This window comes from Triturus cristatus, chromosome 11 (assembly GCF_964204655.1).
Source record: "Triturus cristatus chromosome 11, aTriCri1.1, whole genome shotgun sequence".
Taxonomy (NCBI): Eukaryota; Metazoa; Chordata; class Amphibia; order Caudata; family Salamandridae; genus Triturus; species Triturus cristatus.
Window position 1 is genome coordinate 4,520,811 of NC_140594.1, and position 24,501 is coordinate 4,545,311.

Sequence of the window (24,501 nt, forward strand, 5' to 3'; positions counted from 1 at the left end):
GATAAGGCAGCACATTCACCTCCAGCCAACAGTAGAGTGTCATGGGCATTTCAAAGCCAACGCTGAGCCAGCAGGAGGTCAGTTCAGATATTTGTGGATCCAAAACCATATGATAAGCACATCTGATGACAGCGAACCACAGCACATAGCACATCTTCAGAATAAACCCATACCACTACATGACAAACAGAGCGGCAAACAAGTTCACTAACATCTCGAGAGGAGGCCAGCCTGGCAGGGCAGGCATCCGTGTTCCAAGTTATTCTATATTACTTTGCATTTATTGTGCGCTGCTTTCACCTGGGGGGTATCACGGTGCCATAAAACCCTCAAAAATAAAAGCATGCAGTGTAGCAAAGATTAGAATCCCTTGGTGAATATCAATGTTTTTAGTATTTTTCTGAACCTAAGTAGGTTCGAGGTCTGTCTCAGAGGATGTGAGTTTTACTTTTTTGCAGAGGCCACACACAGGGCACAACCACCAAAAGTCGGAAACTAGGAACTGACTACAAAGACATCTTGAGATCTCAGTGGCGGGAAGGTTTATAAAAAGACACATATGAGCTAAGAGGAGAGAGTATAGTGGAATCTAGTGACATTTGGATATGACACAGAAACTTCCAAACAATGTGAGTCAATGCAGAGAGGCCAGAGCCGTCGAAATATGGTGACTCCGCTCTAACTGAAGCACTAGACTGACCACACGGCCTTGCACTCTCTTTCGGATCAAACACGAAGCCAAAGCTGAGTGCACGGCCTTTCAACAAGCACGGTGTGACGAGATGAAAATGTTTACAATGTTTGGGAACGTAGACAGGTGTAAGATACAGTTTAAAGAGCACAGCTGACAGTGACAGGACGTTACACTGAGTTGAGCTGATCCTGCAAGGTCGGGTGAGAGTTGATCTTTACTCCAAGTCTTATACAAAGTTGATTTTGGACCAAACGACGTGGACAACAAGCATTGGCATAGCCAATAGGTCTCGCCTTTGGGACCTTATAAGTGTTTAGCCATGCAACAGTTAATGTTGTTGCAGTAAGGATATTGTGCTGCATAACTAAATACTTATAAGGTCCCAAAGGCGAGACCTATTGGCTATGCCAATGCTTGTTTAGTCATGCGGCTTTGCAGGCTGACGTCAGACGCCGCCAGGATGCACTCTTCAGGCTGAGGTGAAAAATAACAAAGTTCTGATTACTGTCTACAAACCATGATTTTAAAACAAGTCTTCCGGGGCGGGCTCCCTGTGAAATCAGAGTGGCCTGATTGAAACGCGGGGGTATTAAAAAGGCACCCGTCTGTAAACGTAGTTTCAGAAACGTGTCTTACCTTGTTGTTCGCCCGCACACCTGAAGGTAACAGCGGAGTACGCCTTGGGGTCTCGGTTTATGTCGCTGCGCAGCTAAGACCCCCACAAGTCACGCCGTGGCCCTCCATTGTGTCAGGGTGTTTTGTTGTGCTGCGGTGCTGCCCCCGTCTCTGAAGCCTGCAGTTTATTTCTGTACCACCTCATGACCCATGTTGAGAAGCCAAAAAGCAGGCTTGTTCTGCAGCTCAGGTTTCCTGCGTGCAGCCGCCGCACGGGGAGAGTTTCCGGCCCACACAAAGGTTCCCCGGTTAGGTTCATTTGCAGCATTTCACTTAACAAAGACGCGTGCCCTTTTATCGTGGGTAGTCGTCCAATGCCCTGCACGTGCAGGCCAAATAAGGACACATTTTCAGAAACTGAAAAAAAATGCTGGATATCTTAATATTTATGGAGACAGTCTGAACCCTAAGGCTTCTTTACAAAGGTTTCTTATTTTTATTTGGAGTTATTTTTGCCCTAATGTTGTAGCATTACTCTAATTGTATTGTGCAGCTTCATATTTCTGGGCAAGCTCAGACATATTTAGCATGGAAAGTGAATTAGCTTTACTACAGTAAAACCTTTGAACGTAAGAACTGACATGTTGCCTGCTTTAAACAAGCACGGTCCGCTTTCACTTTCGTTCCGTCGCGAAAGCTTTCTTGTCTTTATGGGGTCATGTGTTTGAAACACATGGCCCCAAAAAGATAAGAAAGCTTTCACGGCAGAAGGAAGGCAGACGAGCCCGTCCAAATGGGACGGCTCAGAAAGCCGGACGAAAACGTCACAAACACCTCTTTTCCAATGGCTGGCCGGTGAAGCCGGCCAATGGAAAAGAGGGACGGTGCTTAATGCCCTTTACTGAAAATACCCCAAAATGTTAAATCTCGCCAGCGAGACTGCGCATGTGCGCAGCCCATGCCAGGCGAGACCTAAAAGAAGGTGCCATGATGCTGTAACTGGCTTCTTCATTCTGTAGACACACAAGCGTTATGACATATGTGGGTGCATGCGTCACCACGCATGCTTGCTCCAAAATGACACAGGTGCTCTTTTTTATTTTTTTATTGACCTATTTAAGATGGTGTATGCCACTTAGATTGGTGAATTAAAAAAAAGAAATAAACTGTAAGCCCACAAAAGTGCTTTTTGTGTAATGAAATCCCAAGCAGAAAATGGCAGCTGCCGGCTCTTCAAAAAAGATTAAAGCTTACAAAACAGGTAAATGTCTGCAAGCGGTGGGGGAGCAATGAGGTGCTGGTGTGAGGGTGGTTGGGGAGAAGAAAAACCGAGTAGTTGGGGGCAGTCGAAGCTTCTACCTGAAAGGGAGGGAAGGATCGGGTTAAAAAAATAAATCTCCTCCCGACCGCCGCTGCCTCTCCTGCGTCCTCTTTCTGGCTTCTTGGGGGAAACAGGAAGCAGGAAGCACCAGGGATCCCACGATCCCTGCAGCCAATCAAGCGTTGTGATTGGTCTGAGCACCATGACATGGCGCTCAGCCAGGGGCTGGAGGGGTGGGCATGTTCTCCACGCAGGCTGTAATGCAGCCTGCATGGAGAACAGGGAAAGTGCGCATGACTGTTTTGGGCGGCCCGAGAGGGCTGGCCAGACAATGTGCACTAAGGAGGGTTCTACCACTCCTCACCTGTTCTGCAGCCCGCGCCGCCCCCTCACGCAAAGCTGCCACAGCAGAAGGACAAAATAAAATGATAATAACATTACGTTATTTTCATTTTGTTTTGAACTTTCTTTTACTGCTTCAAGGCAATGAGGCGATGCTCCTCCGCCTTAGCGGAGGAGCCGCCACTGGTTGGGGGCTAAGGAAGGAGAAAGTAGCACTCAGAGGAGAGAAAGCGACATCGAGCATGGAAGCAGGAGGGTTTGGTATGGGAGAAGCACACAAGGGAAACAGCTAGAAAACACATGGACACAAGGTCTTGCCTTTGGGACCTTATAAGTGTTAAATTATCCAGCACAATATCCTTGGTGCAACAACATCAAGTGTTGCATGGCTAAACACTTATAAGGTCCCAAAGGCGAGACCTATTGGCTATGCCAATTCTTGTTTTGAGTGAGTGGCTCGTGCAGGTATGCCACTGTGAGGTAGAGATGCTGCGAGTGCTTTTACAGGAGCCCCTGTGACATTGCCCCTCTTCAAAATGCATCTTGGGTCTGTTGTAATACTTCTAGCCCCTATTCCCGTCTTCTCGTACCGAATGCATCCTTAAATGTCCCATGTACAGCTGGGGTTGACACTCCTAGTACCCGTGCCCTCCAGTGACACTCTACCTGTCATGGGTGGTAGTGGTGGATGTGGTGGTGGTGGTGGACATGGTGGTGGATGTGGTGGTGGATGTGCTGGTGGACGTGGTGGTGGTGGTGGACGTGGTGGTGGACATGGTGGTGGTGGACGTGGTAGTGGATGTGGTGGTGGACGTGGTGGTGGATGTGGTGGTGGACCTGGTGGTTGTGGACATGGTGGTTTTGGTGGTGGACGTGGTGGTGGTGGACATGGTGGTGGTGGACATAATGGTGGTACACGTAGTGGTGGTGGACATGGTGATGGTGGTGGACGTGTTGGTGGTGGACGTGGTGGTGATGGACGTGGTGGTGGTTGACGTGGTGGACGTGGTGGTGGTGGTGGACGTGGTGGTGGATGTGGCGGTGGTGGACATGGTGGTGGACTTCAATTGTGTCACACCATTAAAGTCTCTATAAAGAACCATTATTGGTGTGCTCCTTTGATCGCATGGGTCAATTTCACTTAGGGAAATGTAAGTGAATGTCTACCTGGCAGTGATTGTTCCAATATATCTGTATAGTTTCCATATTGGGCAGCTGTGGCAGAAAGCTTAGTCGAACATGTGGCCTGATTTCATTGTGCGGTGGAGCCAGGAGTTCTGTTTTTTAATCAAATTTGAGGCTTTTTTACCCTGTCATTATCAACCCATTTGTTGAGATCTCCCATCTTGAAGACTCTTTGAGCTTTCATTTGAACTATGACTCACCAGACTGAGAAGTGCCTCAAGCATGCACTCCAATATAGTCAGAGTGTTGGTGTGTGATGGGTAAAAAGAGTGATGTTAGGACTGGCAGGAATAGTACTCAAAGGAATTATTTGCTACACCTTAAACCAGTATTGGTGAAGGTTACTACTCCTCCAACTATTTTATGTTATTCTACAAGATGGTGTTGTAATTCTGAAGTTCAAATATTTTTTTATGACATTGGCATTGGCATTGTATGAGATCGGAGAAACATGTCTGTCTGAGGGCTATCAGGTTAAACCTGTGCTCATTAGTTATGTTATTCTCTTAAAGCAATTTATTGATCACGGAGAGTGACTGAAGTAGCTAAAGTCACTGCAAATGATGATCACCTCAGATGGGCCATCACTGTATGGTGATATTAGTTGGTTTGATATGATATCTGTTTTATCACATCTGTGGATCTTGGTCTGCTGCCATTTTAATGAGGTGGTGACTTGGATTTGAGTGGCCAGATCCGTGTTGTGATGCCACAAACCCAATATGGGTGGCAATGAATAGGATGGGTCGGTGTAGAAACTTGTTGCTGGCATTTTGAGCTTGGAAACAATTGTTTGACTTCTAGGCAGAGAACCTTTATCTAAAGAGAAGGAAGTTCAAACAGAAATCATAACAGAGGAGACCTGGTCCAGAACAAGAATCAAAATGAGACGCAAAATGACCAGTAGAGCTTACTCTTGCAGACTGGCAGTGAGGAGCAAAAGGCATGTATGGAAATTGTTTTCCAATAAATTATTTAGTAGGCAGTATGTGGTCATTAGCATTCACCCAGGCTACATAGTGCTGCTGTTGTACTCTCCGTGGTACTCTGAGTTCAATGATTTAGTATGGACTCCATTTTGTTTTCTCGTTCGCAAGGCTGCCATAAAAGGAATTAATAATTAAAGAATGCCACATTGGCGACTGAGTCCTGATTCTGTGCTGCTAGTTTCTGATGCCATTTGATGAATGCCTCCACCGATGACCCCTTCATCATCTCCCTGTGTGCTTCCATGGTGAGGGGCTAGCTTATATCATAGCAGAGAGTTCAATAATTTTGTTCAATAATTTATATTTCTTAGATCGGTAACATCCTGCTTTGAATCAATCCCTCAAGATTATGGAAACGCTTGTCTGCTGACCAGGTAGGTGTTCAAGCTGTCTGAAGCTACAGAGTGGTAGGGAAAGGGTGCATGCATACTGATGGCACACAGCCGTTTGTCAAGTATTTGGGAAGCCTTCAAAGGATAACGGTCAGCTGTGTCCTGTTAGTCATAGGCAAGCACAAGAATTATTTCCCTAAGATAATGGGAAACCTTGTCTTTGACCGAGTGGTTTTTTGAAAGGCTGGGGTTTGGTGAGCTGACAGGAGTTATGGAGCAATTTGTCAAGATCTGAGGAAGACCGATGGAAACCGTCTCTTTTTGTGTGCAGAGAACTTTATCTGCGGAGTCCCTCAAGGATCATCACTGAGCTCTATCCTCGTCAACGTCTACAGGACGCCACTCACCCAGGTCATAAGTTCCCACCGTAGCAAAGTAGATGGAACAGAACTGCCTTAAACTCAACCCAGATAAAACAGAGGTACTGATCTTCGAGAACAAGAGCTATCCATGGCACTCCTCCAGGTGGCCAACACACTTGTGACCCACCCCCACTGACCACACCAAAAACCTCCTGCAAAGACTCCAGGCCACCCAGAATGCTACAGCCAGACATCCTCAACAACTTCGTCCCCTACCTCACAGAGCTACACTGGTTACCAATCCGGAAGCAATGCCAATTCAAACTGCTCCCCCATGCATACAAAGCCCTCCAGAACTTAGGGCCTGCCTAACTCCACTGCTGCCTCAACTTCCACCAACCCACCAGGCAACTTTGTTCAGCCTCAATCCACCTTGTGCAAGGAGGACGCTCCTTCTCATACATCACCTCCAGATCCTGGAACGACTCTCCACACCACATCAGGACCTCCCCATCACTATTCAAGTTTCACAAGAAGCTGAAGGCCTGGCTATTCAACTCGAAGCCCGATCGTCCTCCTCATCTGCTCTAGTGTTTGGATACCCTTCAGGTGATAGACATGCGGTACAAATCCTCATAACAGACAGGCGTTAGCTAGTGTAGTGGGCTTTGGCAGCTGAAAGAGGTTGATGCATTCTGTTAGGCAGTCCCACGAGGCTGCAGCCTAACATCTGGGCATCTGTTTATACAGCATGGGCTGTGCCAGTGCCCTGTCCTTGTTGAGATACTGTACTCTGCTATAGTTCGAGACTGCAAGAGTTACAACTTTTGTTGGTAATTATGGGACAGGAATACTTATCGTGGTTGTAAAGCGTATTGTTCATCCTCTGTTAGCGTAAAGTCTATCTTATCTATATGGGGTGTTTTTAACACGAGTTGGCCACTATTTCTCAATTTCAGTTTGTGAAAATAAAGCAACGGAGGTTCAAGGAGGCAGTCAGTCAGTCAAAAATAACTTTATTTCGATTGAATTTACAATCATAAAAAGTACATTTAAAACATTACAACATTATAAAAATTCAGTTTGCTCATTGACTGCTAAGGAAGGCAGGCATTTTACATGTAAACACTAACACTCTAAATACAAGAATAATAACACAGTAGTCAGTAAAAATTCGGTTTGCTCATTGGCTGCTAAGGAAGGCAGGCATTTTACAAGTAAACACTAACACTCTATATACAAGAATAATAGCACAGTAGTCAGTAAAATCTTAGGAAACAGTTGCCAATAGTTGGGAATGAGTTTTCAAGCAGGCTTTGAGAAAGCAGGCTACGGTTTTGGCAACGTACGGGGTGTCTAGGTATTGAAGTGCCAAAAGGGCCGGTCTGCATCTTCTCAGTCCTAAGTGTCGGAGCAATGGAACCAGCCATCGTTTCCGCGGGGATTTATAGAAACCGCAGAAAAAGGTTACATGCAGAGTTGAGTGGCGAGTAAGACCGTCACAGGGACAGTTTGTTAGTTCCCGTGACCAGTCTAAGGGCACAGTCAGTGAGACAAGGCGATAAAATACATCAAACCGAAATCTGGTTAAAACATACCTCTCATAATTTGACAGAAAAAATGACAAATAAGGTTGAATGCCATAAGAAGATTGGACCATCGTTAAATGAACATTTGGCTTTTTGACAAGTTCAGAACACAGACGAAGATCGCTTAAGTGGTCAGCACATAGCTTTTTCAAAGATTTTCTGGATATGTCCAATAGAGATTCAGGGTCAGTGAAATATGCAGGGTGGTTCAAATCTGTCAAAAATTTTGAAACATATAACAGCCAAGGAATCTTTTTCCAATGGGACAAAGTGAGACAGTCAGATATTAGTGACCTAGTTAGATGACATTGCTCCTGAGTCCATATACGATGCCATAGTAGAATCGGCTGGTATCTAATGATGTCAGTCAGATACTCCCAACCGAGTTCCACATGGGTGCCGTAAGTAGGAGCACTACGGGGGAGGGCTAATATGTATTTCAAAAAGTAGTTTTCTATAATTTGTAGCTCGTCTGCGGACACATAGCCCCAGACTCCGGCGCCGTATGTAGCCACACTCATGCATTTAGCTTGGTAGATCTTCAACAGCACAGTAGGAGCGGGCTTACCCAGTTTCCTAGAGAACGAAGTCAGTGCAGATGATGTGCGTTGAAACTGCAATTTTTTGCTGGATATGGCAGATTTCCAGGACAGGTGGTTATCAATAAGGATACCTAGATAGGGGTAGGTAGTGGCAGTTTCTAATCTGGTCTTCTCAATAAAGAGAGATTTACATTTTTGGGCTCTCTTCCCGATATTCATAACGAAAGTCTTGGACTTATTGACTTTGAGCTACACTCCACTCCACTCCACAGTCCAGGCTTCTCATGGCCACCGTAAGCAAGAGTCGAGGAGGGACAGAGCCTGGGGCACTCCACAGTCCAGGCTTCTCATGGCCACCGTAAGCAAGAGTCGAGGAGGGACCGAGCCTGGGGCACTCCACAGTCCAGGCTTCTCATGGCCACCGTAAGCAAGAGTCGAGGAGGGACCGAGCCTGGGGCACTCCACAGTCCAGGCTTCTCATGGCCACCGTAAGCAAGAGTCGAGGAGGGACCGAGCCTGGGGCACTCCACAGTCCAGGCTTTTCATGGCCACCGTAAGCAAGAGTCGAGGAGGGACCGAGCCTGGGGCACTCCACAGTCCAGGCTTCTCATGGCCACCGTAAGCAAGAGTCGAGGAGGGACCGAGCCTGGGGCACTCCACAGTCCAGGCTTTTCATGGCCACCGTAAGCAAGAGTCGAGGAGGGACAGAGCCTGGGGCACTCCACAGTCCAGGCTTCTCATGGCCACCGTAAGCAAGAGTCGAGGAGGGACAGAGCCTGGGGCACTCCACAGTCCAGGCTTTTCATGGCCACCGTAAGCAAGAGTCGAGGAGGGACAGAGCCTGGGGCACTCCACAGTCCAGGCTTCTCATGGCCACCGTAAGCAAGAGTCGAGGAGGGACCTAGCCTGGGTCACTCCACAGTCCAGGCTTCTCATGGCAGAGCAGCAAGAGGAACCTGAAATCTGAAATGCAGACCTTTCCGGAAACTGAAAACCCAAGAAAAAGCGGTAAAAGAGCTTGTGATTCCTGCAAAAGTGATACAAAATATATAGTGATCAGCCGTGTTGAAAGTCGGGGCGGGGTCTAATAAGATCATGATGCCAGAAAGCGAGCGCGCTGTACTGCGACAATTCGTTCACAGCTGGGACTAAAGCCGCACCTCTGTGCAAACGCCCGGACAAACCCCCACAGTTCAGCAGGAATGACGGATATTGTGATTCTCTACAATATTCTGTAACTGGGTAAAAAGCAACAAGTTCCAGCAGGTTTACCAGGGAAGGTGTTAGACCCGGCTTCCTGGGCACCAGGGCGCCCAGGGGGGACTGCGCTCCAATCGCATCAACTGGAGTGTTCCCTACGGGTGTCCTGGGGCCTCAGTACTAGTGGACCCAAAACTGGATAACCAAGTACCCCCCCACCCAAAGCAACAGATGTGTCCACCCGTCCTGAGTGAGGACACTGCTCTAGTGGTGTCAGGGAACTGGCCATAGGTGCCTGATGTCTTGGCACAGTTTACTGGAGTCTCACTAGTCCAGTAGCCACTGGCTAGCTGTAGGAGAGTAGTGGCTGGACAGAGTGCCAGTTCACTCTGATATCCCCAGAGATCACAAAAAGAAAGGTGGGGGCCTGTTTCATTGGCCTTTATTCCTACCTACTGCTAGTACAAGCTCCCACAGGGCAGGGGAGGAGTTTAGAGGGGGTTTGATCTCACCTTCAAGGACTAGAATCAAGCTTCCCCTTCTCTGCCTCCCTTGATGTGCTGCAAGCTTCCTTTCCACACCAGCTCCCTTGATGTGCTGCAAGCTTCCTTTCCACTCCAGCTCCCTTGATGTGCTGCAAGCTTCCTTTCCACACCAGCTCCCTTGATGCGCTGCAAGCTTCCTTTCCACACCAGCTCCCTTGATGTGCTGCAAGCTTCCTTTCCACACCAGCTCCCTTGACGAGGTGCAAGCTTCCTTTCCACTCCAGCTCCCTTGATGTGCTGCAAGTTCCTTTCCACACCAGCTCCCTTAATATGCTGTAAGCTTCCTTTCCACACCAGCTCCCTTGATGTGCTGCAAGCTTCCTTTCCACACCAGCTCCCTTAATGTGCTGCAAGCTTCCTTTCCACACCAGCTCCCTTGATGTGCTGTAAGCTTCCTTTCCACACCAGATCCCTTAATATGCTGTAAGCTTCCTTTCCACAACAGCTCCCTTGATGTGCTGTAAGCTTCATTTCCATACCAGCTCCCCAAATTCCAGACGCAGTAAGTAAGTGTCTTTATCTTCACACCGCAGCTTGTGGCTGGCTTCCTTTGGATGGGCCTGGTGTGGCCGCCTCCTCAGTCGAAAAACCAGCTGACCACTCAGGCCAGACTTTTATCACCTCTGATTGATAGGCTGATCCGATCAGAGGGTCTGCTACTTTGCAACCAGATTACACCACCAATAAGAAACCATTCTTGGATTGTTCAATGCCTGACCAAAGCATGAACAGATGACCTACCGTCTTTCCTGGTGCCAGCCTGTGCTCTTCCCTAAAGAGGTGTGATCCTATGCCTGATCGAGGAGAAGAACGTCCTACCGGCTAACAAAGAAGAAGAACGCCCATCCACTAAGTGGAGAGGAACATCCAGTCAGCAAGCTTCGCCCACGCATTGAAGACGCCACTACGTCAAGCAACGTGCTATTGCATCATCACGTTACGTGGCGTGCGGCCATTTCGTTCAAGACTTTGCCTGATTTCCTTACGCGCCTGCATCGATGCGCATGATTGCGCACAAGGATTGGAGGGACCCAAGGATATCAGTCAGGTGGATGCTTCCTTACTTGTCGATACACACGACAGTGTATCAAAAAAGAATATTTGCATATCGTGCCAATGTGCACGGCTATGGACAGTTTTAACGGTATGTGAGTAAATAATATTGCATATCACGCCGATGTGCATGGCTATGAACAGTTTTAAACTTATTTGACTCATTAATTTGTGATAGCTGTCAATTTAACTACACCATTTACAGCTGTTTATCCTACAGCACTTGGGAACGCTTGTGTGTTCAATTTATATTCTGTTGCTTCGGAGGTTACTGTTACTTGACTCATTTGTCCTTACCCATCTGTTTGCACAAGCGTTTTCCTTGAATTTGTGATATTTTGTGTATTGATTTATTAATTACAAACAACTTTGTATTTATAAGGATCCGGGGGTGTAACCATGCAGTTAAAAACCCGACACCCTGAAGCCAACGATTGACAACTGGACAGCCCTCGCCACCGAAGACAATGAAGTCAATCAACTCCGGGGCCCCCACGGACCCCTGCACCCCACCACATCTTCAACAGAGCCGCCAACACCATCGCACCTATGCTCCGCCACAGCATCAACCGCTCCCTGACGAACGCCTCGTTCCCCGAAGACTGGAAACACGCCGAGATTAACCCCCTCCTGAAGAAGCCCTCGGCGGACCCCACCGACCTCAAGAACTACGGACCAATCTCCCTGCTCCCCTTCCCAGCGAAAGTCATTGAGAAAGCCATCAACAGCCAACTCGCCACATTCATCGAAGAGCACAACATCCTCGCCTCCTCCCAATCCGGCTTCAGAAAAAACCACAGCACAGAATCCGCCCTCCTCACCGCAACAGACGACATCTGCTCCCTATTGGAGAGAGGAGAAACAGTAGCCCTCATCCTCTTTGACCTCTCAGCAGCATTCGACAGTCTCTCACCGCACCTTAATACGCAGACTCCACGATGCAGGGATCCGGGAACAGGCCTTCGACTAGATCCAGTCCTTTGGCAGCGGGTCAGACTACCCCCTTTCCTCTCGGACCTTACACCTACCACCTGCAGAATCCTCCAGGGGTCAGCCCTCAGCCCTATGCTCTTCAACGTCCACATGGCTCCACTCGCCCCCATCGTCAGAACCTACAGACTCAATATTGTGTCGTACGCAGACGATACCCAACTCATCCTCACCTTATCCAAAGAACCCAACACCGCCGGACACAACTTTCAAGAGGGCATGGAAGCCGTCGCCAAATGGATGAAAAGCAGCTGCCGCCAACTCAACACCGACAAAACAGAAGTACTCATCTTGGGCCAAAACCCCGATGCCTGGAACGACACCTGGTGGCGCCCCGCCCTCGGAAACCCACGGATCACGCACACAACCTTGTAATCATCCTGGACTCTGAGTTCAAAATCGACCGCCAGATCAACTCCGTCGCATCCTCCTACTTCCACACCCTCCTATGTAAGACCTTCAAATGGATCCCCCTCAAGCACAGAAAGACCGTCACGCACGCCCTTGTCACCAGCATACTCGACTATGGCAATGCACTCTACGCCGGAATAAACAAAAACCTCACCCGCAAGCTACAAAACATCCAGAACGCAGCCGCAAGACTGGTCCTCAACCTGACAAGGCAATGCCACATCTCTCAGCACCTGCACTCACTCCACTGGCTCCCCAACGAGGCTAGAATCACCTTCAAGATTCTCACCCACGCACACAAGGCACTCCACGACACCGGACCAGCATACCTGAACAGCCGACTCAAATTACACACACCCCAAAGGACCATACGATCACCCCAGCTCTTCTACGCCGTGGTCCCCCGCACCAGAAAGACCAGATATGGAGGCCGCTCCTTCTCCTTCCTCTGAGCCAGAGCATGGAACGCCCTTCCGCTCCACCTCAGACCGACAACACCGCTCCCCATCTTCGTGAGAAACCTCAAAACCTGGTTCTTCGACAGACCCCCTCCTTGATGGACTGGAACCTGCACCCCCAGCGCCTTGAGACCCTCACGGGTGAGTATTCGCGCTTAACAAACACCTGATTGATTGATTGACCTCCAGCACAGTTCTTACAAATGAAGGGCGATCCTCCTATTCCTTGGTCTAGGTGGAAGGAGGAGTTTTTGACCAACATGACAGCCATTGACGGAGATAGAATGGGCAATGAAAGAAAAATATATATTCTTCTCCATTGTTTGGGGTCAGCAGGTCAAGCAGTGTTCAGGACCCTACCTATTGTCCAGGGTGACTTAAGTACTTTTGATGAGGCGCTAGCACCCATGGAAACTAGATTTAAACCCACTACTCGTATAGCACTCAATAGATATACATTCTACACGCACTCACAAAAGGATTCAGAATCCTTTGATGATTTCCTAACTGCTCTTAGATCACTTGTCGTTTTGTGCAATTTTGGAATTATATCGGATGAGATGATCAGGGATCAAATAATAGTTAAAGTGACGAGCAACAAAACACAAGAGCAACTGTGGGGTTTAGGAAATCCTAACTTGCATGACACGATTGCTACTGCTAAAGCTTTCGAGCAATCTGAAAAATGGATGAAGACGATTGAAGTACTAAGTTCTAAGGGTGACAAGAGTGACAAAACTATGGATGAAGTTTGTGCTGTAAGTGCTACTCGCAAATTTCATCAGGCGGGGAGGAAGAATGACAAAAATATAGTGTGCTATAGATGTGGCTTTCACCGATGTGGCATCTTTTCAGTTTTGTCCTCCCATTGGTAAGGAATGAGTTAAATGTGGCAGAGTAAGCCAATTTTGCCAGGGTTCTGTAAGGATAAGAAGAGTACTTAACAAAGGGAAGATGTTTCCCACGAGAAGTAATGAAGTCTCATGTGTGAGTTGTGCGTGTGTTATAGATGATGATTCCACAAAAGAAAGGGGGGTCATTGCATCTATTACAGATGTTTGTGCAGCCGAGGGTGAAGTCTTGAAGTCTCCAAAATGCATTGTTCAATTCTTAAACGAAGAGTTCGAACTCATGGCAGACTCAGGTTCCCCATGGTCAACTATTACAGAGAACTATTTTAACTAGAAATGTAGTAATACTGTGTCAGTTAATGATCTATGTCCCTCTGATGTCATCGCTCAGAGTTTTGATGGTTCCACCATCGACCTCATGGGACATATTGCCTCTGATATTTCCTTCAAAGAGAGGACTGCTTTCATATAATTGTATGTAGCAAAAAATGGGGTAAACGTTTTAGGGTGGAGGGACCATTGGAGACTAGGGATAATACTGAATCCTCGCAGCAAAGAACCTGTTCTGATTGTTGAAGACAATACTGATGTCAAACTTACTGACGATGAGTTTCCTGAAGTTTTCGCCCGAATGCTTTGAAAGAAATGTTGGAAGGGGGTGTGATTGAGGAAGTGGAATCGTCAGAATGGGTTTCTCCGATTGTCTTAGCACGCAAACCCGACAAGTCATTGAGATTATGCATTGACCTCAGCGCTTTGAATGCTAAAATTCTTGTTGACTGTTATCCTTTGCCGAATATCAACGAAGTCGTAAGTATACTTGGAGGTGCCACTATCTTCTCTATCTCGACCTTCGGTCCGCGTAGCACCAAATAGAACTTGCCGAGGAATCAGGCCATATGACTGCTTTTATAACACCCCAGGGCCTGTTCCAGTTCAAAAGGATGGCCTTTGGACTGGCTTCTGCTGCCTCGGTCTTCCAAAGATCGATGTATCATCTGTTCAAAGGCATGGAGTCATTTGTAAAATGCTTCCAAGATGACATTCTTATATTTTCATGAGATAAAAATGTACATACTGATCATCTAAGAAATCTGTGTGGGATCCTAAAAAAGTATGGTTTGACTCTTAAAAAGAATAAGTGTAAATTGTACCAGGATTCTGTAGAATATTTAGGACACTCCTTGTCTAAAGAGTGTGTTGTACCCAAAAGATCTCTTATTGATGCCATCTTGAAGGCACCAGCTCCTCACTCTAAGGATAAACTCATTTCCTTTTCAGGGCTCTGTGAGTATTAAAGCAAATTCATTAAAAACTTTGCCTCCAAAACGGAGCCCTTAACAGCACTCACTAGGAAAAATGTTGAATTTGTTTGGGGGGAGAAGCAACAAAAGGCTTTCGAAAGCCTCAAAGCAGAGATGGTAGCGGTGCCCACTTTAAAACCATATTGTATGAATAACATGTGCAACCTCACTGTGGATGCGAGTCTATATGGCTTAGGAGGAGCTTTATCTCAGCGTGCTGGTAAAGAAGAATGGAACGCAGCATTTGCCTCCCCTGCTCTTAATCTCACAGAGGCGTTATGCTGTAATCGAAAGAGAATTGTTAGCCTGCGTGTGGGCAGCAGAACATTTTCATAACTATATTTGCACGTTTCGTTTTAAGAACGGATCATAAACCCCTAGAGTCTATTTTGTCTCCCGGGGGGGGGGGGGCCGAGGTCTCAGTGCTACTGCCAGCATAGCTAGATTAATGTCTCGCTTACAAGGATACAGTTTTGTAGTAGAATATGTACCTAGGAAAATCAACATTACAGCTGATTGTCTGTCTAGACTCCCTTCTGGTTCGAATGAAATGAGTGACGATGAGGAGGTTGTTGCCAATATTTGTGAAGTAATGTCCAGAAAATGTAGTACTATTTCTGAAACCATGTGGAGGAGTGCCATGGAAGGAGATGATGTACGTCTTAAAATAATTAATTATACCAGCAAAGGTTGGCCTCCCAAGAGTGACATTTCAGCGGATTTATTTACTTTTTGGAAAATATCAAGTGAACTTGTTATTGAGGGAGGTCTCCTGTTCAGGCAAGGGAAATGCATTCCGCCCTTGCCTCTTCGTGATCACATATTATCTGTGGCTGACGAAACTCACCCTGGAATGTCTTCCATGAAGAGATTAGTAAGCTCTGTGTTTTGGTTGCCTGGTTTAGACAGGTGTCAGGGCTCACCTTCAGCTTCTTGCTGTTTTTCTGTTGTCTTGCACAGGAACAGAAGTCGCTAGCTTCCCAACTCCCACTTCCAACCACTCAGCCCCAAGTTGGACTTAGGGGGCTAACTGGTTAGTGAGGGGGAAAGTGGATAAAATAATAAATATAAGAAGAGACTGGTTCTGGACCTTCTGGTTTTCTATCTGGATATCTTCTTCAGCCTTCGCACTGCCTACCTAAGACTCCTAAGGAAAACTAAACACACAACAATTTTATTCTTTCCCTTCCTCTACACTATTCTATCTCTTTTCCCTTGTGATTTGCTACCTACCCATAATCCTGAACTCTGTGCTTCTCTTCCTGACCAACTCTGTTTTCTTCGTTTCTTATGGATGTCTTTATTTATCTGGAAAATAGTTACCTTTTGATTAAATCCTATTTAATTCCTGAGCGCTTATCTAATAACCTTATATATATATACATAACCTACCAGCAGTTGGTTTTTACTGGGGCTTTTTCTTTTATCTCGTCGTCTTTTCTTTTTCTGTTCTTTCAATTCTCTACTCTTGTCTTTTGGATTATTTCTTCCTGAGTTTAAACCCTTGTATCTCTGTTCTCTTTTTCTCCTCAGGTTAATGCTGTGGTGGAATTGCTCTGGTAAGTCTTTCTCCTGTCTTCCTTTTTTCCTGCTCGTTTACAGCTTTTATTTGGCTATGGTTCTGCACCACTCTAACTCACTTTTTCCTTTCCTTTTACAGGACCGGGTAATCTTATTAATGCAGATACGGTAAGTTTTAATTACTTTCAACGATATTGCATCTTTTGACATTACTTGACATTATTTATATGCCTGAGAACCTTTCCAGTAATTCACTTAGCTTTCTGCTTCTTCGCTGTCAGGTGTAGCAGAATCTTCACTCGGAACGGAAGAGACGAGGCATCTCCAATCTCAACCCAGGTAAGTCTCTCAACACGAACTCAAGCGTCTTCTTATTTCTTCAGGTAAGTATTGTTTCTTGGACTAGGGATTGATCTCGAAGGGGTAAGACTCTGAAAAATTCGTACTCTAGGATAATTCACTTCAAACTGGGAACACTCGGAAAACAGTCTTCTCTGAGGGAAAGTCTTTAGTGAAGTGCGCAATACTACAGGCGTGCGCGCGTCACGTCAGCCTCTCTGGATTGCAACAACTAGACCGCCGACCCCAGCGCCTTAGCGGCCATCTTGGAATTGCGGACATGCCACCAACTCGACCATTGATGCCTGGTCAACCCTGTAGCAACACTTGAGTTTAACCCCTTGCGCATCACTTTGAAACTCGCATTAGGGATCCTGACAACAGGTTTGTAGACGGAGTTGTGAGAGAATGCTCTGAATGTGTAAACAGTGAAAGGGTGTTGAGATGTGATCCTGCTCCCCTTATTCCTGTGGAATGGCCTGAATTTCCGTGGCAAAAGGTTGGTTTTAACATTGCCGGATCTTTTAATTTCTTACCTCAGGATTGTAAATTTGCCCTAGTGATGGTTGACTATCACTCCAAAGGCCCGAGGTTAAGCTGGTACCGTATGCCAACTCTGGCAATATTACTACATTTTTCAAATAAGTTTTTGCCCGCAAAGGTTACCCAGAAGTTCTTATCACAGACAATGGTGTACAGATGAAATCTCCCGAAATGGCTGATTTCCTAAAGTTTGTCAATATTCGTCACGTCACCGTAGCCTTTTACGAACCTCCGGGAAATGGCCAAGTGGAGAGATATAATAGGGTTTTGAAACAAGACATTCTGTGGGCACGCAATTTTGGGTCTGAGTGGAAGGACAAACTAAGAGAGAAGTTATGGCTGTACTGCATAACACCTCATTCCACCACTGAAGTTTCTCCGTACCAATTGTTAAAAGGGAGGAAGTATGTCTCCAAATTGTGTCACTGGTAGTTTAAGAAAAAGAATGTTGCAAATGTCAGTAATTCTGTGGTCAACAGAGAGAATGTGGCCCTTAGAGTGAAAGAAAAGTAGGAGAGATGTAAACATTATGATGATGTTCGGATGAAAGTCAAACAACACAATTTGTTGTTGGAGATTGAGTTAGGATATGTAGACCAGGTGTCTTACTTAAGGGTAGAGGAGAGGAGTTGGCCTAACGGCTAGGGCGGTCGACCTCGAATCTGGGGAACTGGGTTTGAGTCTCGGCAACGACGCTGAACATCCTGTGATTCTGGGCAAATCACTTAATCTCCCCGTGCCTAACAAAAATGAATGTGTCCTGATATAACGCAACTGGTGCTATGTAAAGCGCTCTGATAACGGGTCAAGTTCGCGCTATATAAAACTCCGTAAAAAGAAAAAAAGGGTGAAACGAAGTTTGGAAGACCCATCAAAGCTGTTAAGATCAATCGCAACATCATTGTCACTCAAGATGGCCAAGTATGGAACATCAGAAGGGTAGCCAAATGTGTAAATGTTTCTTCTCAATTTTGTCTAAGGGGGGACATGTGTGACATCGCTTGTTCATGCCTTGTATTTTTCCCTTGTCCCTTTCCCTCTAAACCTCGTGTATATATTCAATTCTGGCACCTGCCATGTACTTGGCAAGGATCCCACTTAGAACTGGAATCCTTGCATTGTTGTTCCTGCCTCTGCCCAGGACAGTACTGCTCCTTTGGATTAAACCTTCTTCATACCTTATCCTGAATTTGTCTTCATTTTTGGGATGTTACAGAATTTTAATTAACTCCAGACCAGGAGGCACTGGCCAAGGGTGGGGCCTTGGGGCCTTGGGGAGGGGGGGGGGGGGGATAAGGTCCTCCTAGTAGAGTTAGTGCAGCTACACCCAGATAAGAGGGGAGTGCCTACCCCAGCCCACCAGGCCTCTCCAAGGAAATGGGGAGCGGCCCGGGCGAGCTGGGATGTCCAGCAGAACAGCTTGCATTCCACACAATGGCTCAGGGCAACAGGACCCCAGGCAAGTGATAGACTGCACAGAATTGATCAGGAGGGTGGCTAGGGACTCATGACTATAGATTTATTGCTGCCACCACTGTCAGTCTATCACAGCCTGGGTATGTTGCGGGGATTCTGCACATAAACATAACTATGCGCAGGAAAACAGGACCTCGGTGTATAGGGGCTGAACCTTCCTACCACCTTAGTACCCAAAATCCCCAAACCGACCAGCTATAGTGTCTCATTCGTTCTCCTATATAACAATGAAGCTACAAATTATTGGACAACCCAGAACACAACACTCCCGACTCTCTCAGGAATCGCGGTAACAAGACACACCCTTTCGCTCACTTACTCGTACTTGTCCACAATAAGAATTAGAGTCACTGTAATAGTTCAAAATGTTTAATTTAAATATCGTGCTCTGTAATGCAGTATACGAGCCACTAATAGCAGCGAAATGCATAAACCTAAAACAGTCACCATTGTTACAATTCCATAGATTATAAAGAGGATGTCATCATATACAGAAGGGCTATAAGGCCTAACCACCCTCCCCTTGGTAAGGTGAAGTTTTATTATATAAAGGAAGATCTACGGGCTTTGTCAGCAGACCCCATACCTTAATGCCTAGATGATAGTTTTACATCATATAAACAGCGGAGCTCTTCTCCCTGGAAGGGTCTCTCTCCAAGTATGTTTTAGAACAACATGAATCCCCGTAATATCAAAGCACGAGTCCCCAGCAGCGCAGCTGGGGCAGCAGGTTTTGTCTCGGTTCTGACCAGAACAGAATAACAAAGGGCATTGTTTATCGACCTTGCACATCGTGTTCAGACTAAACTCCAGGAACAGGCAAAGAACTCAGAAAGCAGACAGTTCTTATGTGAAAGGCACAAACAGAGTCTTGCTAGATAAAGTCATGTAGTAAGGGGCGCAAAAGCAGCATAATGGCAGCAGAGCTCATGCTAATTTAGTAATGTCGACAATGACCCTAATGGCATATAACACCATCCCCTTGGTAAGGTCGTAGTATATAGACAAAAGACCCAAACAGCGTTCAAAGGTAAGCAGAGTCCAGAAGCGCTTGAAAAAAACAAATTGGAAAAATTTAAAATAAATATATTTTGTATGTTATTTAAAATGTTGTCGTTTAACAGAAAACGTGATTAATATGGAGGTGGCGGATGGGCAACATTGCACTATAGGGGAGGTCACGACAAGAGTACGGGAGAGAAGATGGGACAGACAGTAGGATGTGTGAACATGGTAGTCGCAAGGACAAAATACGGTTAATGAGTGTTGTACGATGATAGATTTTATAACGAAATGTGTTATGAGGATGAAGCCTGTATTGCTAAAGGTGTACATTTCTTTCAATAAAAATTGTTTCAAAAAAAATAATATGGAGGTGGCAAATCCATCAAAGTACGTGAACTTAAGAATGCAATTCGTTCCAAAAGGCCATCTCTATCGTTAGTAGAAAAAAGGGATGCCATCCAATCAAGTAGGCCGAAGGAACAGATGTGTTCCTCATAATACGATCCTTCCAAGAGCATATCCAGGCAACTTGTGTGATATTCGATGAAACTCCAATGCAAGAGGTTTTGTGCAGCCGCACAGATATTCCACTCAGCCAAGACTCCAAGTGCAGCTGCACGCGCGATACGGCCATGCCCAGAACAGGCCTGGTCACGGGCCAAGGGACCCATCAACTGGTCATAATATGGGTCTGAACATGACTTATTGGAGAGGCATAAATGCAAAGCCCAATAGAAAGGGCACCGCTGACAGTAGGACACAGGTTGCACGCAAGCTAAGTAGACAAAGCGAAAAGTTAGTCCATAACTTACGCTAAGCGTCGCTATTGGCAAGCATCTAAAAAGTTGTTGCATTCAGTCACTGTACACTTGCAATTGGCCGGGTCTGTGCATTACCACATGCTGGGCAGCCATTGCGTAACAGGCGCTGAAGAGCCAGGACACCCCCTGCCAGTGCTAGGATTAATGGTGAAGGGGAGCAGCGCCGGTGGAAAGGTTGCCTTAATTTCTTCGCAGAGACACGGCGAGGCTCGTTCTTTATCACCTCCCCGTCGTAGGTCCAGCCAGAGCGTTCAAGTAGACTGGCGTCCTGGAGTGCAGACTGCGCAACAGCGGGAGACGTCACCGGGTTCCGGCAGAGGAGTGGCGAGAACCTGCTGCCCTAGAGGAAGCCCATGGCATGAAGAGCCTCTAAACAACGACTAGGGAGAGCGAAAGCCCAAGAAATAGGCTGCAGTGTGCAGCAAATTCTCCCCCAACTAACTACCGAGCGCCATAATTGAGTAGGCCGGGAGCTGCAGAACGCATGTGCCGGTCCACCATTAGCGCTACATTGAGAGGCAGCCCCCAATAAAATCACTGCAAAATAAACGCTAGTTGTTGGGTGCAGGGAACAGCGTAACGACTGAGGCAGCAAGGGAACCAGTGAAATCGATACGAGGTGACAGCCATTACCAACAATACTGGCTCAAAGTTTAAAAAGAAGCGTTTTTGAACGGGCGCTCACACCTATGAGGAACACTTGCTCCCTGAATACCAGCGTAATCCTGCAGCAAGACCTAGGCCTAGCTTTGCTAGGTTTTTCCAAGCCTCTCCCTAAGGCACACAGACGACTAGTGGACATGACATTTCTCTTGGCTAAGAGATGTGTTGCGCTTTGCTGGTTTCGTGGCCCGACTCCTACGATTGCACAGTGGTCCAGAGACAGGATGTTCTGTTGCACCCAAACAGAAAATTATAGAAATCTACTGCCACCTCGCAACAGACCTATAAACGTTTGGGCTCTATATATGACGAGATGGAAGACCCCGGCAGCTGCCGAACCGGACGATGCCCCACCTCCCGTGACGGCTTGTCCCCCTGACTGCGACTCTGCTTAGTAGCGTGCCCTCCTGCTTGATACTGACCGATTAGCTCCCCATTTTTATACCTTCCAAGTAAAAGCGCAGACGATAGGGAGCTCATTGTCATTATGAGGGCAGGACTTCCCAAATGTTTCCTGTACTGTCTTTTCATTTCAGAATGGTGCTACGAGGTATGTCTATTTGACTGTCACATACAGATAATATTGCTTGGAATATGTCATTGCCTTTTCTTTCTAGTTTAATCGTTTATTTGTATAAAATCTCAATAAACATTAAAAAAAAAAGAAAATCCTGCAGCAAGACCTAGGTAGAATATTAAACCCCCGCGGGACGCTGCCACTGCTGCTTTCACCGCCAGTATGAGGACTCCAAGTCTCAGGATCCTTTGCTCTCCCAGGAGGGAGGAGCGTGCTTGCCTTCGAGCACTTGAAAAAGTGCCTTCAACCCCTGCAGTGCGGGACGCTGCCACCACCGCTTTTACCACCAGTTTGGGGTCTCTAAGTCCCAGGATCCTTTATTCTCCCTGGAGGGAGGAGCGTGCTCTGGGAAGCAATGCCCCCATCACCCCAGCCCGCTTTGACCCCTGACTTAGGGATAGGCCTTAGTCCTAATATAGAACCCCAAGAAATGTACAGGCTTATCAACACCCTAAGATTAGAAATAGGGACTATGAGAACAATGATGGAGAGCCTTACTTCCATGGTTAATCTTTTATTGCAAAAGGATTGCTCCAGTTCAGGGAATTCTAATCCGAAGACAGGATGCCCCCCCAATCTAGCCAGACCAATCACATCACACATGAGACAATTACCCAAGATAAGGGCTTCTGCCTCAATGATTCCACATCGCATACTCATGCTATCCCGACCCATAAGCCAGCGCCAATCCTACCGGTGGCTAAGTGCCCAATTTATCCTAGTACTAGCCATCAAAATGACCGCCGTGGTGTAGTAATAACACAGGACCATCTAACCTGCACTAGACCTTTTACCTCATCGTTGGCTCAACACCCTTTGCATAGCATTCAACATCGGCTGGCTGACTCGAACACTTCTAACCTGACCTAAGCCCCCAAAATTTACATGGCTAACGTAGCTAAGTATGACTCTAGAAATGGTATTGAAAACGGGGACTCGCTGACCAATAAAGTCATCAATTGGATTCACCATGTTAGGGGCTGTCGTTCAGTTATACGGGAAGACATTGTTAGAGCTTAAAGGCTTAGCTCCGGAGCCCAACCGTTAGACTAAATTTAGCTTACCTTGTCCGGCGGTGATCTTGCAGAAAATCTTCTTGCCTTAGATTTTCGCACTTGTCCCTCAAGAACGTCTTCCATCCAGTTTAGGCAATTCATACCTAGCAGTCAGGGTAGGCAACCCACCAGGCAAATACCTACAAATCTAGTAGGATGTTCTCTATTAGGGGCTAACGACTGACTACAAAGCGAGCCCCAATTGTATTTAGGATCTCATACCAACTCCCCTACTTGCAGGTTTACGTCCTCTAGTACTCTGACCCCCATGAATCGCTTCTGACAGGGCGCCTAGGAATATACCGAGTACACCTCGCTTACCTGAGGGATTGCGGGACACTAGAGGTATATCACCAAACTTGTCCAATGGGCAAATGACATCTTCCCATACTTCATCAAGGCTAGCGGTGATATCTTGGAACATCGCAGGGCTGAGGTCAGAGGTCCCATCTCCGGACTGGCACACCTTCATAGAGCATCATGACATTTGTCTTTTTCAGGAAACTTGGTTAGTGGACCCCCTCCATTTTTTGGGATATTTAAATTACCATATCCCAGCCATTAGTGGGGGGAAAGGCCGGCCATCAGGGGGTTTGACAATCTGGGTTCGCCAAGCGATTGGCTTTAGTGTCCAGGCTCCCCAGACTCAGTGTAAGGTCATCCTTGCTATCAAGCTCAATCAATCAATCAATCATAACATTTGTATAACGCACAACTCACCCAGAAGGGTCTCAAGGCGCTAGGGGGGGGGGAAGGGTCCGCTACTGCTCGAACAGCCAGGTCTTGAGTTGTTTCCTGAAGGCGAGATGGTCCGGGGTCAGCCGAAGGTGGATGGGGAGGGAGTTCCATGTCTTGGCCGCCAGGTAGGAGAAGGATCTGCCTCCGGCGGTGGCTCTTTGGATGCGTGGTACGGCGGCGAGGGCGAGGCTAGTAGACCGTAGCTGGCGGGTGGGCGTGTAGAAGGTCAGGCGGTCGTTGAGGTACTTGGGGCCCAGGTCGTGGAGAGACTTGTGTGCGTGGGTGAGGAGCCGGAACGTGATCCTCTTCTTGACGGGGACCCAGTGTAGGTCTCTAAGGTGGCCGGAGATGTGGCTGCATCGGGGGATGGATATGAAACAACGAAGTCAGTGTAATGTAAACAAGGCACTTTACATCAAAAGGGCATGGGTCTACAAGCTCGGAACAAACCAGTATGTTGTTGTGAGGAACGTAGACCTATGGAGATAATACAAGTTATGTATAAAGCCCTCACTCACCAACCTGGTTGGTGACATGCTTCCTCATCGGGCTCCACTGGGTATGGCCGAATGCCATCCCAGTTTGCTGCAACGCCAGGTTACTGCGGAGCGGGGTTCATGTGAAGTGACAGTGAATTTAAAATTTCCAATTGAGTCAAAAAAGTAAATTTAATAGTTTCGCTTATTGGAAATATTAAAAAGGAGTGAAGGTCAAAAAATAGAAGACCTGTTTCACTCCATGGTGGTCAACATGTTTCTGCCTAAATGAATGTTCAACAGGCTTTCGTCAGGACCAGAGTGGGGGTGCAAAGTCCCGGTGGTATGAACGCGCTAAGGTTCACCCACCGGGACTTTGCACCCCCACTCTGGTCCTGACGAAAGCCTGTTGAACATTCATTTAGGCAGAAACATGTTGACCGCCATGGAGTGAAACAGGTCATCTATTTTTTGACCTTCACTCCTTTTTAATATTTCCAATTA

The 24,501-nt window shown here is 46.8% G+C and overlaps 1 protein-coding gene across 2 annotated transcripts in view; it reads right to left on the reverse strand.

Moving 5' to 3' along the window:
- Positions 1-24,501, reverse strand: part of DHX37 (DEAH-box helicase 37) — a 536,866-nt gene that overhangs the window by 124,734 nt on the left and 387,631 nt on the right. The window lies entirely within an intron of this gene.